The 18,103-nt window shown below is 45.0% G+C and overlaps 1 protein-coding gene across 2 annotated transcripts in view; it reads right to left on the reverse strand.

Annotated features, from left to right (window-relative positions):
- The window catches only part of MYO5B (myosin VB), a 350,447-nt gene that overhangs the window by 242,147 nt on the left and 90,197 nt on the right, over window positions 1-18,103 (reverse strand). The window lies entirely within an intron of this gene.

The raw sequence follows: 18,103 nt of genomic DNA on the forward strand, positions 1-18,103 counted from the left end.
AGCTATTGTCCCTATGGAAAGGCATCCAGATCTGATGGGTAGGGGGCAGCTGAGCAAGCACGCTGCCTGTAGTGATGAGCATCCGAGCACTGGGGATGCCAGGACAAAGCAGTGGATTCAAAGCAGCAAATGTTCAGGGACATTAACTTCACTTGCAATCAGTCTGGGAAGGCTTTCCTCTATCCAGCCGGCTGTTCCGCAAGTATGAGCTCAGTTACATGGCTGGTCCCCAAGGCCACAAACCCCTGGGTGAAGGGAGGTACACCCTCCAGTGAGAGTCACCACCCTGATCCTCCAGATCATTTGGGAATTTCACACTCATTCATCCTCAGACACCCTCTCCAGTTTACTACAAAGGAGGCTTACAAATAAAAGTAAATTACAGAATATGACTTTGTCATTTCCCTGAACTGCCGTAGAACCATCACAGATTCTGAAGCCAAACTGCCTGCCACTCAGTAGCTGTGCGACTCAGGCCAGTTATATAACCTCCCTGGGCCTCAGTTTAACATTTGGTCTCTCCTGCAGAGTGGGTAGGATGATTCCATAACATAATACAAACTTTTTAGAACAATGCCTGGCAGCCGTTACTAGCACTTAGTGGCATATGTCCACTTGAGCCTCAATTTTCTCATCTGTAAAATGACGGGGGGAAAAAGAAAAACAGAACATCTCTGTTCCTTTTAGGCATTTATCCACTTTCTGGGTTATACTCAGTTTTTCAAAACTTGTGTGCTAACCATTTCTGTCCTCTCTGGACTGCTATATTTTCTAACCATCACAGTAGATTGGTAGATACATGACTGTGGAATCCAAACCACATTATCTGAGAGTGGGGGAGGACTCTGTGAAGGAAACGCCAACCCCACTTTCAGATCCCTTCCCTCAGAATCTCTGGCAGAAGAATGATTATCTAGTTTGGGCTTACATACCCTCAGGGCTGGGGAACTCATCACTCACACAGCCAAGTCTGCCCTGCTGGAGACTTCCGGTGTTCTTTATGTGCTTACCTTTGGGGACTTGTGACCAAATCTAACCTTCCAGTCTGGATGCTTGCTTGGACAACACAACTGGCATATCATTCAGAGGACTTTAAAGTTCATCTAGTTGGAATCTCACAAGTCCTCTGAGAATCAAGTTAGATATTATTCCACCTCTTGCAAAATGAATGGTTGGGGCCAGGGTCCATCAGGTTTAAGTGACTTTGCCCACTTTTCCTATGAAACTGCAGAGTCAGGACTGGAACCCAAGTGTTCTAACTCCAGTCTATTTGCACCCACTCCCAGCTCAGAACCAGGAAATTTCCAAGTCACCCCTGCATATAATGAGAAATATGACCAGTTCTCCCAGCCTTTCCTGTTTCTTCTGTCTAGATGGCTCATTAGGCATGGTCAGTGGTAGTTCTCCCAACGTATGAACAGCTTAGCATATCAGTTTAGTTAGGAAACAAAAACGTAACAGGAAAAGCATTCACATATTGTTTAGGACTTCATAAAAACTACTCTAAATCTGTAACACCTAGAGCAATGATTAACCAGTGTCTCCACTCTCAGACCAAACAAAAAATATTATATGCAGTTACTTTTCCAAAGGATGCCAGCCATTCATCTATCACTGCCTTCCTGAAATTACACATAATGTGAAATTGAGATAATCAGATTGGTTACAACTTTAAGGTACATAGTGATGTAATCACTCATAAAAGTGTGCAAAGATCATTCAATACATGTAGGCTGTTTATGACAGAGCTACTGCCCACAGGGAAGGGCAACCACTCACAACAGAAACCTGCCTTGGTTTAAGTTCATTTCTGAAATGCCGTATTTCCTCTTTCAGCTTTGACCACTCTGGTGGTTAACACAGAAGAGACAACGGGGAAACGAGAGGACACGACTACCTCATCAGCTTACCTCTCCCGCCCCACGAACTGCAACATCTCCAGAAATGGGAGTGTGGTCTTTACTTGCCAGACCTCTTGCGGATGCTGGTTTTGAGCTGATGGGGAAGTGCTTCCTGTCACAATGCAGGCGGGAAAGAAGAGGGGAGCCCTGTGAGCCAAGTCTGCTTAATGACTTGCAAAGGAAATGGGGTATGCCTACCCACCCTTGGTAAACTGAGGCAAACAGCCAGGCACTACCACAAGCACAGGGGTCTCGGATCAGAACTTCAAGGTCTCCTAACAAAGGAACCTCCCACAGAGGGTTCCAGGAAACTCCTTCCAGGTGCACTTTCCTTCCAGGCTCTTTGTTACTACTTTTTAAAACCTAGGGAGTTGTATTTTACTCTCAGCATACACACAGAGGAGGTCCCATCCCCATCCTGATTAACAATGCCATATTAATAAAACATTCTCAGATCCATTATTTCAAATAAATATTTAAGCACCAGTGTGGCAGGTGCCAGGCCCTAAATATTATCTGACTATCTGTGCCCAGAACAGAGCTTGACAACACATGCAATAGGCAGTCACAATCAGTGCAGCTGGTACATAATGTCACAAAACATGCTAGGTCTGAGTATAATGGGATGACACTGAAGAGTCATCGGCCTGGTGGGAAGCCCTGTCACCTAGTTTCTAGTCTCTGGCTCAGAAATGTGATTCTCATCAAGTCCCTACTTAATTTCTCAGTAAGCTGCACTGCATTTACTTCTGACCTTTGATCTATCACTTCTCTTTAAAAAAAATTATGAAATATTGCAAGCTAGTTTTTAGGTACAGAGAGGCTGGAGCAGACATCCATATCCCCAACACAGTTTTAACTTATTTTATAGCCCATGACTATGAGCTTTAGGTTTTTAAAGGCAGATATGAAGTTACTGCTGCGAGTCCCTTTCCTATACCCTTGCCCTCCCTCTACCCAGAAGATAGTCATTTGGTTACCTGAGGAGTGACTCCCTCACATCCACACTGGTGTACCATGGCTAAATAAACACACTTCCATAAATACACAGTATTGTCTGGCTGTATACTTTGGGTAAATGGTAGCATACACAATATATTCCTTAATTTTATTTTTCTACTCGCCACTGATATCTACCCTTGTTGATACATATAGATCTGATTCACTCATTTCAGTATTCCATTGTGTTGATGTTTATCCATAATTTATCCACCCTCCTATTGGTGGACCTTAAGTATTCATTCACTAATTCAAGTATTACTCAGAATCTACGATGTGTGAAACACACTATACAGGCACTGGAGACTTGAAAAGAAATTATGTAATTCTTGCATCTGGGACATGAAGAACTCCCTTGTAGAAATGGCACAGTTGGGGGAATTCCGCTGACCATGCCAGCAGTCAGTTGGCTATTTATGTCTAGAGCTCATGAAGGGAGCAAAGGCTTAAGAGCCTAGAGATCTTATGCTTACAGGTGGAGGCTGAAGTCCTAAGAATAGCCGAACTGGCCAAGGGAACACATGACTAGTCAACCTACAGAAACATGAGAGATGAAAACAGACTGCTGTTTTTACACTACTTCATGTTGGGGTGGTTTGTATGCAGCAACAGGTAACTGAGACAGGTAGTCACTCTACCAATATCCCCCAATCAGACTGACTAGGAGCAACAGCCTTCTACAGCAAATCACACAAGAGACCCAGACACAGACGTGCTCGAAGCACCAGATGTGCTGACCACTGTGAACTACACAACCGTGCATTACCCAACACCCATCTCGTGGCCCGAACATCCCCTCGTAGTTCAGCTTCCTCCCAGCATCCGAACAGCACCTTCCTTAAACTATAGCCAGACACAAGACACAATTTTGATGTTAGCAAACCTCTGCTGCTCTGGGAAACACCACTGGATCAAACAACATCTTAGAGATCCTGTTATAAAGCACAATGTTAGAAGAATTATGCTCTTTGGCCCATGTCCAATTATGCAGACATCAGCAAATCCCACCAAATGAACCTGTAAAAGTAGCACAGAGGCCCAAGTGTTTACTAGGTAGGGCTGAAGGACTGAGTAATGAAGCCCAGAGTCATCCTGGAGGCTGCGGTTCTGATGCATGACGTGCCTCCGTGGAAGGGAAGGCCTCCTGTGTGGAACGCACAGGTGATGTGGGCGCAGGAAACCAGGAGGAGAAGGGCCTAGGCACTCTGCCCTCTCCCCAGCAGCGAGGAAAACAACTTCCACATAAAGCAACAATACGAAGGAGAAAGTACCAAGGGCCGCAAGAGCAGTGGGGGTTGGGTGCCACAGAAGCAGTGGCAGAGATTCGTAGCTGGAAAAATAAAAGGTGGCTTTGTGGAAGTAGTCACATTTGAGCAAAGCTTTCAAGGACACGCAGAGACAACGAACAGGTGTACCAGAAAGTGTCCTCACACAGGATGCACAGCAGGGGCTGGGAGGTGGGGGCTGCTGTGGGTTTGCTGTACAAAAGAAGGTAGAAGGAAATAAAGCTGGAAACTCAAAATTATAGTGAATCAAAGAGGACCCCGAGGACATGCTAAGAGGAGGAGACTTCATGCTATAGGAAAGCTACTGGAAGCAACCAGGACCAAATAAAGGTGAGATCAGAACTGAGGCTTGGGAAACATCACCTGGCAGGTATCCATTGGGACAGTTCTCAGACAGGGTATGAAGTCCTTTTACAGCCACCCCAGACACAGCTTAAATGCAGGTGGCAACACTAGGGAAACCACAGAGATTAGTTTTTAGGTGATGTTAAAACCCTTAAAACAAATCGTGCTCCCCTCTGTTTAACTCCAGCATAGCTCATTAGGAACAGAACAGAGCAATGACATTTTTCTTAAATCTACAAATTTGACATATCCTCTTGTAAAACCTGTATTCTTGCTGCTCTCCCCTTCAAGGACCAGTTCAAGCCTGTACTTCAGAAATTACCCAGTTTCTCTACCTGGATTACGCATTTGAGCACACTCACTTAAAATGCATGTATTCATGTATGTGAAATTTATATCTCCCATCTTCCAAAAATGATTTCTAGCAAAGCAATTCATTTCATACTGTCTTTTCCAGTCACTGTTTTGCATATATATCTTTCCTACCTGTCCATATTATAAACTTCTTTGGAATAAGGGTTGTATATCATACATCTTTGGTTCTTTCAAAAGAGTCCAGGAGAAAGCATATGCTGGTGCCTGACGGATCCCTGTTGATCACTTGCTCCCAGGCTTGGTAATGTCATCTGGGTGGGAGAAATTCTCTACAATACCCATTATTCCTGGCCAGTCATTGGGCAAAAGGAACCTTCCATAAGCATCAGATACCTCTTTTTTAAGTATTATTTTTAAGATCATTTGAAATTCAAGTCATAGGAGCCCTTCTTTAAGGGCTGGAAATGTGAAAAGTAAACCATCATTTCACCTCTGAGGGAAACAGGTTGTTCATGAAAGAGAGACTTCAAGGTCTGCCCCTGAGTGAAACTATTGCTCACTGACAGTGTGCTGTCCACCGAATGTGTGTATCCCCCAGGCTCTGCATGGTGAAACCTAATCCCCAGTGTGATGGTACCAGAGGTGGGACTTTTGGAAGGTGATTAGTTCATGAGGGAGTAGCCCTTATGAATAGGAACAGTGCCCTTTTAAGGACTGAAAGGGCCAGGTTTACCCCCTTTTCACTGGGTGAGAACATAATGAGAAAACCATTCTCACCAGCTGCACCTACGTTCACCTTGATCTTAGACTTACCAGGCTCCATAACTGTGAAAAATAAATTTGTTGTTTATATACCAGTCTGCAGTATGCTGTTACAGCAGCCCCTAAAGGACTAAAACAAGATTCCAGGCAATAGCAGCCATAGGTGTTGACTAGTATCCCTTGTTAGGTTAGTTTCCACACCCACCTGGAATTCAACCACCACATTCCCATGTTCTACATACAACATTTATGTAGAACTAGGAAATCACCTGCTGTTCTGGATGCTGATGCTGCCCTCCTTCCCCTTCATCACCCTTCTTGGTGATTTTTCTTAAGCCAAGGTTTCAAAATATAATTTTTCAAATCAAAGCAGAGTAGCACTCTAGTGTTTGATGTTCCAGCATCTTCCTACGACTGACCTGGCATGCACTGCAGTTCAATACAAGGGAGCTACCACCTCTGGGATCCATTCAGAAGGACCTTCATTGTATTACCACTTCCCCTAGGACACAGTCCCAGCATTAAGTGAGGGTTTCCTTTATTAGTATTCAGACAAGCTGGGTTCTAAGTCTAGAACTCAGAATTCACTTTTCCCATAGAAACATCCTAGAAGTGACAGGTTCCCCGAGAAAGCCCACATATCCTACATACTTAAAATATAGTAAACAGATTTCTAGGGCACTTCAAATAACGCATCAGCAGGTGTGTGCCTGGGGATCCCTGTGTCACCCACACATGGGAATCTCCCTAGTGGGAGCTCCGCCTGAAGACAGGGAGGCACCACAGCCCCACCTGTGCTTATGGCCCATTGTAGCCACTCGCCACCTGCTCAAAAGCAACAGGGCAAAGTCCTCTACTATTATTCAAATACAATGGAGTTTTATAAAGTAATTTTTAAGTTTCTGGCAGCCCATCTCACAGCAGCTTTGATCAGTCAGTGAGTATTTAGCTATATAAATATTGTACATTCCCCTCCTACACCCAGATTGATAGACGCTCTTCTCTTTAGCACCCTATCTGAAAAGTGTCCTAAGGCCCAAGTTTCACGCAAATCATTTATCTTCATACCCATCCCTCGTATTCTTGTTCAATCACCGCAAGTACTATAGCTATCAGTACCATTTATAGATGGTGTTTCATAATATCCAGCATACATGAATTTTATGCCTTAATCCTCACAACATCCCAAGGAGGAGGTATATGCAGAAGTTAAGGGAGGTACCTTAAACAAAAAGTAACTGGTAGCCCCAAACCTCAAGTCCGATCTGGCTACTGTTCTGCCACCTGTCCACAGCTCCAGGCTGTTTCTCTCCTCATGCAAAAGGCTGGCAGGATACCAGGCAGCCATTTGTTTATCAAATGAGCCGCATGCCCCAGAGCCACCTTACCACCATACCCTGTTATGCAGCTCACTACTCCTACCCTCAACTTCTGTTCAGTATCTACTTGCAGCTTCTGTAGATTTAAAGTCCCATTTACATACAATTTTGTACTGAAATTTTCCCCACTCTTTAAACCCACTGAAAGGAAAAATGGGGGCAATGAGACTAGAAAAAGGCACAAGTTTGGCCAAGGGTTGATGCACTCAGGAATCCTCAGAAGTCTGAGAAGCAGGACGCCTAGCCAGGCCAGCCTCATCCTAAGGAACCATAACCAAACTCTCTAACAGTAGACATGAGCTATTTCAAGCCTGTTGTGAGATTGTAGCATCTGTTATGCTTCTGCAGGTTTCTAATTTCAGCTGCAAAGACAGTCCAGGAAATGAGGCAGACACATCTAAGGGCCTGCAGAAACAAAGAAGAATCCAAATGAGTAACTGCCTGCCTTGAAGGGATTTCAAATAAGAGGCTCAAAAGATGGAAAGAAAAGATTAGAAACGGAAAATAGGCAAGAAAGCCATAGTAACAGACACAGCCTCAGGCTGAATTCTGAAGAATCTTGAACAGCGATGGGAGAGGCATTACAATGATGGATGTCTGGGTCTTGAATTTTAAAAGTGAGGAGCCTAGAAAGGGTAAGTGACAAGCCTAAGGTCACTCACCTAATGGGGAAGGGAGCCTCAGAGTGGAGAGCTCCTGCTTCTGGGCACTGTGCTAATATACCTCAGCGTATTAGGATGTATTCATACCACTGTACCACTTTAGATGGCATGTAAAGCAGGATGAATTTCTTGAAGCCCATGACCTAGGCTAAGAATCAGGTTTCAAAGAAAAAGCACCTCATCTGCTCAAAGATGGTTGAAGGTGTTATAAAGGTGCCAAGGAAACCATGCAGCACCTGGCAGAGGCTGGTCTAGTGCTTAGCTGGACTGTAACTTTCAGGTTTTCCAACAAGGTGATATTCAATTTCCTAAAAAGCCACCATCATGAATGAATGCCAGTGACATAGTAGATGGAGCTCAAAATGGAATAAAAGGAGGGAGGAAATGATTCTGTGGAAGTAGGAACAGAACACATTAATACTCTTAGTTTTCTTACTGAATGACTAAATAAATGCCAAGACTGTTGAGCTCCAGAAACCCTGTTTTCAAGAACTTGAAAGCTTAACCATGAAATTCAGAATCCATAAAGGAAGAAGACTGACAGATTTGACCGCATTCATTTTTTTTAAAGACTCTCTACAAATTTAAAAACACATGATAAAACGAGAACATTCAAGCACACAGAGAAAGGTTTAATGTTTTTGAATTCCTAAAAATTCACGGACAAAATACAAACAGTTGGTAAGCAGACAATTCCAAGAACTACCAAGAGCTAATCAACCTATGAAAAGATGTCGGCCTCACTCATGATTCAAGAAATGACCACTGAACAATGAGATACAATTTCTTAACCCGTGCATTTTGCAAAAAAATTAGAAGTCCAATAATTCCAAGAGGTGAAGAAACAGACACACCTGTCGACAGAACTGAAAAATGGATGGAAGGCACCCAGTGGTGCCAACTCTAGGACTCTCTCCTGCAAAGGCACTAACCTAATAAAGTAAATAGGGGTGTTAACCGCAGCATGTTTACAGTAAATACTGAGAATTGGCCTAAATTTCCATCCTGCAGTCATCCATGCAAATCTTAAAAGTCATTAACATGTACTAGATATATGCATATGGTTTGGAAAGATAATCGGAGTATATATTCAATGAAAAACAAGTGACAAAACATATATAGCATGATCCTTATTTTGTTTTAAAAATGGCTTGCTCTGTGGACACATGATTTGTTATGCCAAAGGCCAGAAAGCTTACACCAATATGTAACAGCTTATCTCTGAGTAGATGGGTTTAGAAGGGAGAAGGAAATATTTTAAGAGTGGCAAGATTATGGGTGATACTTTGTTTTTTTGCATCTTCCTGATTTTCTAAAAGGCTCATGTGTTCTTTTGTAGTCAGAAGGAATTAAAAATACTAAAGATTTCATAATGAAAACAGTTTGGTATCAAAAACAGTTCATGCTGACGGGAAGGAGCCAGCCATCTAGGGGACCTGCAGAGATGACTGACACTCTACAACTACTGCCCCATGAGAACATTGATCGAAAAGGACACTGTATGCAGATCAGTGTTGCTTTTACCAGATTTAACAGACCGAGTCCTCTGTTCTTAGAATTCTTCATCCCTAGACTTGGTACATAACACAATACCACTTGATGCAGTACTAATTCTTTCTGTAACTATTAGGCCACCAAAAATGGAAGTTAGGACTCATTGCTTGTGGACCTGCCCAGTAATAAAAATCCATATATTTTTTTAAATATCCAACACTAAAATTCCCACAGCAGGACCCTCTTGAATGTACCCATTTCAAAAAAGTGTGCTCTCTCTAAACTATTTTCTACTGTTGCAGTTTGCCTAACAAAGCCATTTCCTCTTTGGGGACTGATGCCTTGGCATGGCTAATAATTCTACCCACGAAATAGAAGCAGGAGTGATTACCTGCATTTCCTTTCTCAGCACATCCAATGCCTGCAGTTAACCCATGAAAATCATGGGACTGAAGCAAGAGCTCATGCATGAAAAGACTAAAAACAGCTTTTTTACAGCGGCATGAGCTTCTCCGTGAGACACTTGGTACTTGCTTACAGAATGAAGCAAACATGTGCACAGGGCCCACAAGTGAGGGGAGCCTTCACAGGGGTTGGGGTTCTGCCCTGAGCCACAGACACACCCAGGTCCAGCCTCTGCTGTGAGTAACGACAAGCATCTTTGAGGCTGGCTGGGTTTGGGGAAAGAGAATCTATAATCATCTAACACAGGTAAGTGAATGAACTCCAAGGCCTAAGCTGACCAGGCACTTACTCTTACCATCTGAAAGAGCAACGTCCACAGCACAGGGGCTCAGATGGGCACCAGAGAACTTACAGATCCAGATGTGGGCCGTGCCATTCAGAGCAAGCTCCCAAGAGCTTGAGTGCCGGCCATCCCACAGCTCCTACAGGACCTGCTGTCAGAGGCTTTATGTTCTAGACTCTCAGTTGTCTGAACATGAAGTGTGAGTCTGCCCCAAATTCAAGTGAACTAGGCAGATCAGTATCACCCACTTCCAAACCTAAACTACTTCTGGCACCAGGTGATTCTCCTGATCACCAAGCTGAGATCTTTGGAAAAGATCTGCCTCATCACCCCACAAGTAGGATGACCAACTAACTTACTGTCCAAACCAGGACACTTCTGAGAGTGAGAGGAAACCCTTTTAACATTAGCCCTATGAAATAGTCACATTTGACCATTTTTTACCATGAAGGGCAACTTCATTACAATTCACCTATGCCAGGTCAATAGGCATGAACTAGTCATTTCAGGGGCAAACAAGGACATGTGGTCACCTAGCACCCCAGCCATCACTAAACCCTTCCGCATCTGGCCTCCCACTCCAACCTCTCCGGCTGCCCCTTGTGTCATTTGGCTCAGACACTGGTTTGGGTCTCTGCCTTGTGACTGGGGCAGGCGAGCGCCACAAGCTCCCTGCCTTCTGTCTCCCCACTCCAAGCCACCTTACTAACAGTGAGGAGATCTACCTTCTGAAAACAGGCCTGGCCTGGTCACTCCTTGTTCAAGAAGGATCAGGGGTTCCCAGCCCTCCGGAAGCCTGACTTCCTGGCCTGTGTCTCAAGGCCCTCCGGCCTCAAACTCCGCAGTTGCCGCTCTCTCCTTCAGCCTGACCTTTAACATGCGCCCACTTGCCACGGGGTCAGAGGGTCCACTGTAAAAGTCCTTTGCCACTGGCCTCGTTCACCAAATACCCTTAAAAATCTAATCCTCTCAACCTGCCTTGTATTCCTTCCTGTCCTGTTCCCAACTCTGCCTCAGTCTCACACTTCCCACTAGCCCTGGGCCCAGCACTGGATTCTATGATGGCTCCTCAGTGTGGCCACAATACACCTGCTGTCTTGATGAGTCTGTGCTCAGCTACCTGGGAAGCCCCCCTCTGAGCTAGCACAGACCCTGCAGCCTCACCTGGCAGCCGCCCCCAGGGGGCCTGTGTGACAGGGAACCCAGTGCAGGGTGCAGAAGGCCCGTCAAATGGTATTACTTTGTTTCCTGAGCAAGCCCCCAGATTTTCAAAATAGTGTTGCTAATACGGGCCTCTCTTCCTGGAATGTCTCCTCCCTCCCCTATCTCATCCTCTTGAAATCCCCCCCATTCTTTGTGACTTAAGCTTTCTCTGATTTCCTCCTACACCCATTCCACACCGATGACTCTCCAACCCGTCTTGCTTCCCTGACACACTGATGCCTCCAGGCTGGGCCTAGGGTCACTCACACACGTTCCTCAACCAGACTACAGGGTCACATGCCAGTACACTTAGCTACTCTTTTGATTCCCAAACCTAGTGTTCTCCCCGACTCATCCAAAATGCTCAACAAAGACTTACTTAATTGCACAGAGGAAATGAGTTTGGTCCATGTGTAGCATAAAATAGCATGAACACAATTTTAAGGCTCCAATTTCTTCAACAGCAGCAGTGTGGTAAGGGTAGTTCTAAAGTGATTTCACTCAACAGTGAAGCTTATTTTGACATGTAAGTTCAGGTATGTTTGTCAAAAATCATTCATCACTTTAGAGCAGAATGTACAGCTTATTTTCTAGGCAATAAATGATGGATTTATAGACATCACAGGCAAAAAAGTTTTAAATTCCAAATAAGGCATCATCAAATGACACAAGCCATTGGGCAGGGAAGGAGAATAAGCCTCTGTGTCCTAAGCCTTGTAAGGTCTACAGGAAAACCTCTGACGGCTCACGAACCCACTGTAGGCACCAAAGGATCTGATGCTCATAAGGAAACCAGTCCGGTAGATCACAGACCCCAGTGAAATCAAGATTCAGGAGAAACTAAGAGGGAGCAGGGAAATAGAGGAAACTGAAGTCAGCATGATTTGGGATTGTCAAAGGAAAGTCATCAGCCAGGAAATTGATACTCCATCCTAACAAAGGGGAAGCTACACAACACAGAGTTTTGCCAAAGAGGCTAGTGGTCTGAGTCAGGAAAGGACAAAACTGGCCAGTCTCACTCAGCTCCAGGCAAGAGACCACCTCTCAAGATCAGAGTAAATGACCCTCCCTGTATAATAAAATCTTTAACACTGGCTCCACAGTGTGATTCGCTTACATCTAACATTCTCCATCAAGCAAGTCAATCTGTTTATTTACCTAGAGGTGTACTTTATCTCCACAAATCTGACTATTAATTATTGTCAAACAACTGATTCTAAGCAACATGTCATTTCATAGGTATATTCCTCAAATTATCTCAAGGGCCAAGGTGTCAACTGGCGATTGTCACTTTGGAGCTCCAGGCTCCGTACCTAGTTGCACCGTAGTGTTCTCTGAATTCCAGTTAAATTTTTTCAGATTGGACGTCCCAAAGAGCACCACCAAAACCAATACTGAAAGCCTCAGACACCGAGAAGTGACTAGTGGTTACCAAGGGGGAGGGGCTGGGCCAGGTGCAGGGGAACGAGGGGGATAAAGGGACATAATTTCAAATCATAATATAAGTTGATTATGGGGACTGTTCAACCACTGTGATATACATTTGAAACCAACATAAGATTGTATATTAATGACACTAACAAAAAAAGATCACTCAACAAAACAAAAAATCAATACTGACATATCCATTAAGTTCCCAGGTAGCTGTCATCACAAAAAAAATACAGAGGAAGGAAAAATACAGCCCTCTCTTCAAGTTGCTTGTTAACTAAACCCAGCTTTGACAATAGTTAAGTGCTTGTTCAAGTGTGTGGTACAGAGAAGACCCACAGGAGCTTCAGGGGCTGGATCAACTACAAAGGCTGCCAGAGATGGTGGGATTCAAACAGAAGGCAAGGAAAGGCCTTTGGCTTAGATACAGAAATGAACTAATGTAAGACAAAGTTAATGCAGACAATGTCGTCAGCTCTCCTGTATGACCAATGCAGTCAATGACCTACCTGCTCATGGGGCTCAAGTACCAAGAGAGAGCAACTGAGCAGCAGCTCAGAGACAAGACCTTCACCAGAGAGGTCAGACCTTGGGACCTCTGACCCACCCAGCCCAAACCCTGCGATTCAAGAAAACCCTGAGGATGCCAAGGCCATCTCCTCCCTGTGCACCTCACTCAGCATGCAGCCCATTGCCAATGTGCACCTTTACCCTCCCCTGAATCTGAACAGATAGCAGTGGCCTCTATATGAACAACTCTAAGAACAGAGTAACCCTTAGCAAAAGCTGTTAGACTTTAAGCACAAGTTTCCCATTTTGTTTCCCCTTAATCCATCTTCTCTGACCATGGACACAATTTGTATCCCAGCCTGTCTCAGTCTTGTGTTCCTCAATGAACTCTCAAGTTGCATGTTTCTAACTTAAAACACATCTTGTCATTTTCTATATCTGCTGCTCAGAATAAAAATTGAAATAGGAGGGGCTCTCTTGTCCCCTCCTGGCGTGAGCCAGGAGCTCTATTCTCTCACTTTATTTCTAAATAAAAGCCTGTACTGTGCACTCCTAAAAAAATAAAAAGATTGAAATTGAAATAGGAAGGGTTTTTCCTCTTGACCACCTCAAACAAAATGCATGTCATGAAATGGGGCTGAACAGATAGATTAGGGCAGATTACGGAGACTGCTCAGCACAGGAGGCCATGAGAGGCTCCAGGGCACGTCAGTGACGTGTAGGGAGTGTGCTTAAGGTCGGATTGTCCAGCAACAGTGACACACATGGCAGAGACCAGGGGGCACATGAAAGATCAGAAGTTTGACAAAGTGCCTGTGGTTCCTTCCACCCTCAAAGGCCTGGCTTAGATGTAGCCTTGCCTCTCGGGTATGTAAAATAGACTTGACTCTTGGGATTCTTACCTCCAAGAACACAACGGCCTTACTAAGTGAGAGGTTCTCAACCAGGGATTATCCTGACCCTCAGAAGATATTTGGCAAGGTCTGGAGACATCTTTCATTGAGCTCTGAGCTGCTTTTAAGCAGTAGGGACGGAGGTGGCCATCATCTCAGCAACTGCCCCAATGTGCATTTGCAGACTCACTAGCTAAGGAATGTAAAGTATCTTGCAATTACTTTTCCTCTACAACCCAACTAGCTTTAAATGCTAATGGGCATATAGAATTTGACACAGTGATCTTACCCTCTATCAGACAGGCTAAATACAGACAAACATTTAACAGGGCCAAGTGTGCCTGCCATGAGCTCACTGGGCTGGTTGAATACACTAGATGCAGGGCCACGGCTCCCTAGTCCACACACACCACCTCAGTGTCTTAAGCCACCTGCAAGGATTTATATCCCATAACCTAGTGTTCATCTTCCGAGCTCAAAGCCATGATTCTTGGCCCAAATATTTTAGCAAGACCCTAGCTGGGAACTGGAGGATGAGTTTAAAACCACATGTAGACATGGTCCAATGACAGCAAGGAAGGAACAGGTTTTTTCCTTCTACATCAGCACATCCATTTGGATACTCACTAGAGTAAATACTCAGATGACTAATTCACAGTTTCACTCTGTCATGGTTAAAGCAAAGTATTTTATATGACTTCTGCTAAATCAGATCTTGTTTCCTCCTGAGCTGTCACATGGAAGACAGTGATTCATCATGCTGATTCTGCTGTTCAAGTGAGAGTTTGCAAGGACGCCTTTTCAGACATGGGAATCCCAGCTTCACTGAGCATCTATGCAGCATCTAGTACAGTGCAGCAACAGGCCCGCCAACAAGGAAACCCTGGCTGCGTGCCAGAGTTGCCCTTCAATTCTGTTCTAGTAGGAAACAGCCGCATGGTATGAAGGCTGCCTGCTACCTTCCCCACCTAGTTCTGTTCTCTTCCCCCAAAGCACATACTGCAAGGTGGTTTGAGTCCAGGATGTTGACTGGTACTAGAGCATGGTCACTGGGTCCAAAGGTCACACACAGTGCCTCTCTCTTCTCATCACGTTCTGTCCTCCAGGTCTAGGGATCAGCAAACTGCACTGGAGTGAAAGGCTGTCAGGTCCTCTTTGTTCTCCCCCCCACGAGCACTAGTGAGACATCTAGGTATGGATGTGGCCCAAGGTGAGCTGGAGAACAGAGCCATGCTCCAACCCCAGAAAGCTGCTTTGGGAGGCAATGGGCTTGGGGCCAAAGTCTAGTGGTAGTTCGGATACTGTGTGGTAATTGCTGTTTAAGGAGGCCCCAGGGAAGAGGGGTCCTTAGTGAGGAAGTAGTCAGGTGTTCTTAAATTGGTGACCGTATCCTCTCCACAGCATGTAATCTTTACCTTAAGTCCTAAGGCAATCTTGATTGCCACATACTATGGTAAAAAACAAAAAACTGTAAAAAGCCCTCCCCAAATCTTAACCCCGGGGAAAGGAAGACAGAACATTTGGAGAACTCACAGCAGGAATGCAGCAATATGTAGAAAAGCCAGGTAACACAGAGGCCCATTGAGAAGCTAGGGTTGTAAGGGTGACTCCAGATTCATACTAAGCCAGAGGGAGTGTCTAACTGGTAAATGCCCTTTGTACATGGCAAAGGCTGCTCCCACCAGCCAGCATGGCCCAGAAGAAAGGATCAGAACCCAGCTATTCCAAGTGTGGTCCATAGACAAGGAGCATAGCACCTGGGGGCTTGTCAGAAATGCAGAATCTCCAACCCAGACCCACTGAATGAGAATCCCACTTAAAAATATCCCCTGATGTTCTACTTGCACATTAAAGTTTGAGCTTCTTCCCAAACCATCAAGGCTAAAGAGTTACATGATCCTAAGCCAGCCCCATGTTGTTCAGTCCTGTCCTTCCCGTTTTCTGCCTCAGCCCCTAAGACAGACTTTCCTGCCCTCTCCAGGAAGCAATGAGGATGTCATCTTTAGTCCTCCTTGACCCTGAACTCATTCCTCCCCCAGAGGGGAAGTGTAACTAATCCAGTGGATCAGATATGATCAGCAGGTGGAGTTATTATGCTTTTGAAACAAGCTCTGCCCTTTTTCCTACCCCTCCTGCCTGCCCACTCTCAGGGCTTGTAGACTCACCCTGGGCTTCCGGACTCCCATGGTTAGCAGACCAAGTGGCCTGCTCTGGGGGCTCAGCTATCTTGGCATATTAGCAAAGCCATGACCTCAGCAGTTTATCAAGGGTCCCTGAATTGGAGGGTAATGGGGGCTCTGCCTAGCTACTCTTTATGCCATTCTTTTAACCCCCATTTCTAACTAGTCTCTGTGGATGTTCTTTTCACTCAGACATGTAGGGTGGGGACGGCCAAAGATACTGTAGTCCAACCCTCCTGGAAGTTAGTCCTAACATCTCACCCTTCATAATCCTTAGTGTGGGATGATCAAATCTCAAGCCCTTTGTTTCTTCTTTATAAAGATTCCAGTCAAACTCCTAACAACTCTTTTTAACATTATACCAAATCACTCTTGAAATTGGTTGATTCTAACTATTGGTTAGAATTATTGGTCAAGAGCATGAAGTTTCAAGTGGGCAGAGCAACCAGGAAGCATCATTTTGGAACATGGTTTACATGTTACATTAAATGTAATGAGGATCTCCTCCTTAGTTAAAAGTACCAGTTCAAAAAAAAGTGTTTTGACTTAGTTTAGGGAACCACACTATAAAAGATTGGGTAATTACATTGTTCACCTTTGTAACAGGTGTCTTTAAGAACAATGCTCAAATAGTGTGAGCATCAGGAATAAAAAAAACATTCTTAGGTTTTCTACAACAGAACCAGCTCCTTGTTAATAACATTAATGTTAACAATGCATTTCAGATCATGCTCTTTAAAGCTATAGATGAATAAATACAAATCTTTCATAGCCATTCCCCAAAATTTCCCCAAATTTTGAATATCCCCAAAACAACAACTCACACACTTTGATTGGATTTATTTTCCTAACACTAGAGTTTTGACATTTTTTGCCCGGTGTCACATGCACATATTCCAAGAATCCTAGCAAACAGGTGTGGCTCTGGGAGCAGGTGCATACACAGATAGCCTTCGACTGCTAAGACACCCACTCTCCCCAGGTGTGTGGAACCATCAGGAGCCCACAGGTAAGAGTGTGGGGCTTTGGGAAGGCAGAAAGGGAATGGACAGGTTACTCTCCCTTCTCCCATCTCCTCTCAACTCAAGTCTGCTTTATTTGCTTTTCCACACAGCAATTACTTTATAACCTTGCTTCTGGTCTCTCTGGAAACTAGGCTGCAAGCAGAAAAAAGTGCTAAGGATACAGAAGTAGTTTGAAACTTCTGAATGGAGGCTGAAGGAGACGCCCAGCACCAGTATGCCTCAGAGGACCACACGCTGGCAGACAGGGACCAAGAGTAGAGGTGGATGGTGGCAGGCCAGCACACTCGAGCAAGGACAGCCAACTGAAGGACGTCCCACCACAGCAGGCTTGTCTGGTAGAGTCCCCAGCGCAAGCAGCAGCACCTCCGACTCTATGGTGCATCACCTGGGAAATCTGCTCCAAACTCTCCATCACAGGGGCAGGCACCTTAGCAGTTTATGACTGCAGAAACCAGGCGGCATCTGAGCACCTGGTCCATGAGGAAGTAGGGAGAGGATGAAGGTATCAGACTTTGCAAGGTATGTAAGATTTGGAAAGAGAGAAGAGGGAAGAGGGCAGTCCAGATGACAGGGTTTCAAGCCTGCACCTCATGCGCAGATGGAGCTATCTGGCAATGGAGATGTCGGGGAGATGGGGAGGGGGAAAATCAAGCCAATGTGATGACAGACTGTCATGGTATCAGCACTCCAGGCCTCTGCAGGGCGCCAGGGGTCAACTCTTACCAGAGAATGCACATATATGGACACAAAGAGCATCTTACCCTGAACCTTCACACTAGAAGCAGATGGGCAAGAGCCCTACTGGGATGCATAGTGAACACTGGCATGCACAGCAGCGAAGGCCAGAGGAGCAACCCCATGGGCCAGCTGGGGCTCAGCTCGAAGAACTGGGGTGGGGCACGTGGGGACCACCAGGAAGACGACAGGTCACACAGGGACAGCTGGTAGCAGGAAGTAAATAATTGGCTTC

The sequence above is a fragment of the Manis pentadactyla genome, chromosome 6, assembly GCF_030020395.1.
Source record: "Manis pentadactyla isolate mManPen7 chromosome 6, mManPen7.hap1, whole genome shotgun sequence".
NCBI lineage: Eukaryota > Metazoa > Chordata > Mammalia > Pholidota > Manidae > Manis > Manis pentadactyla.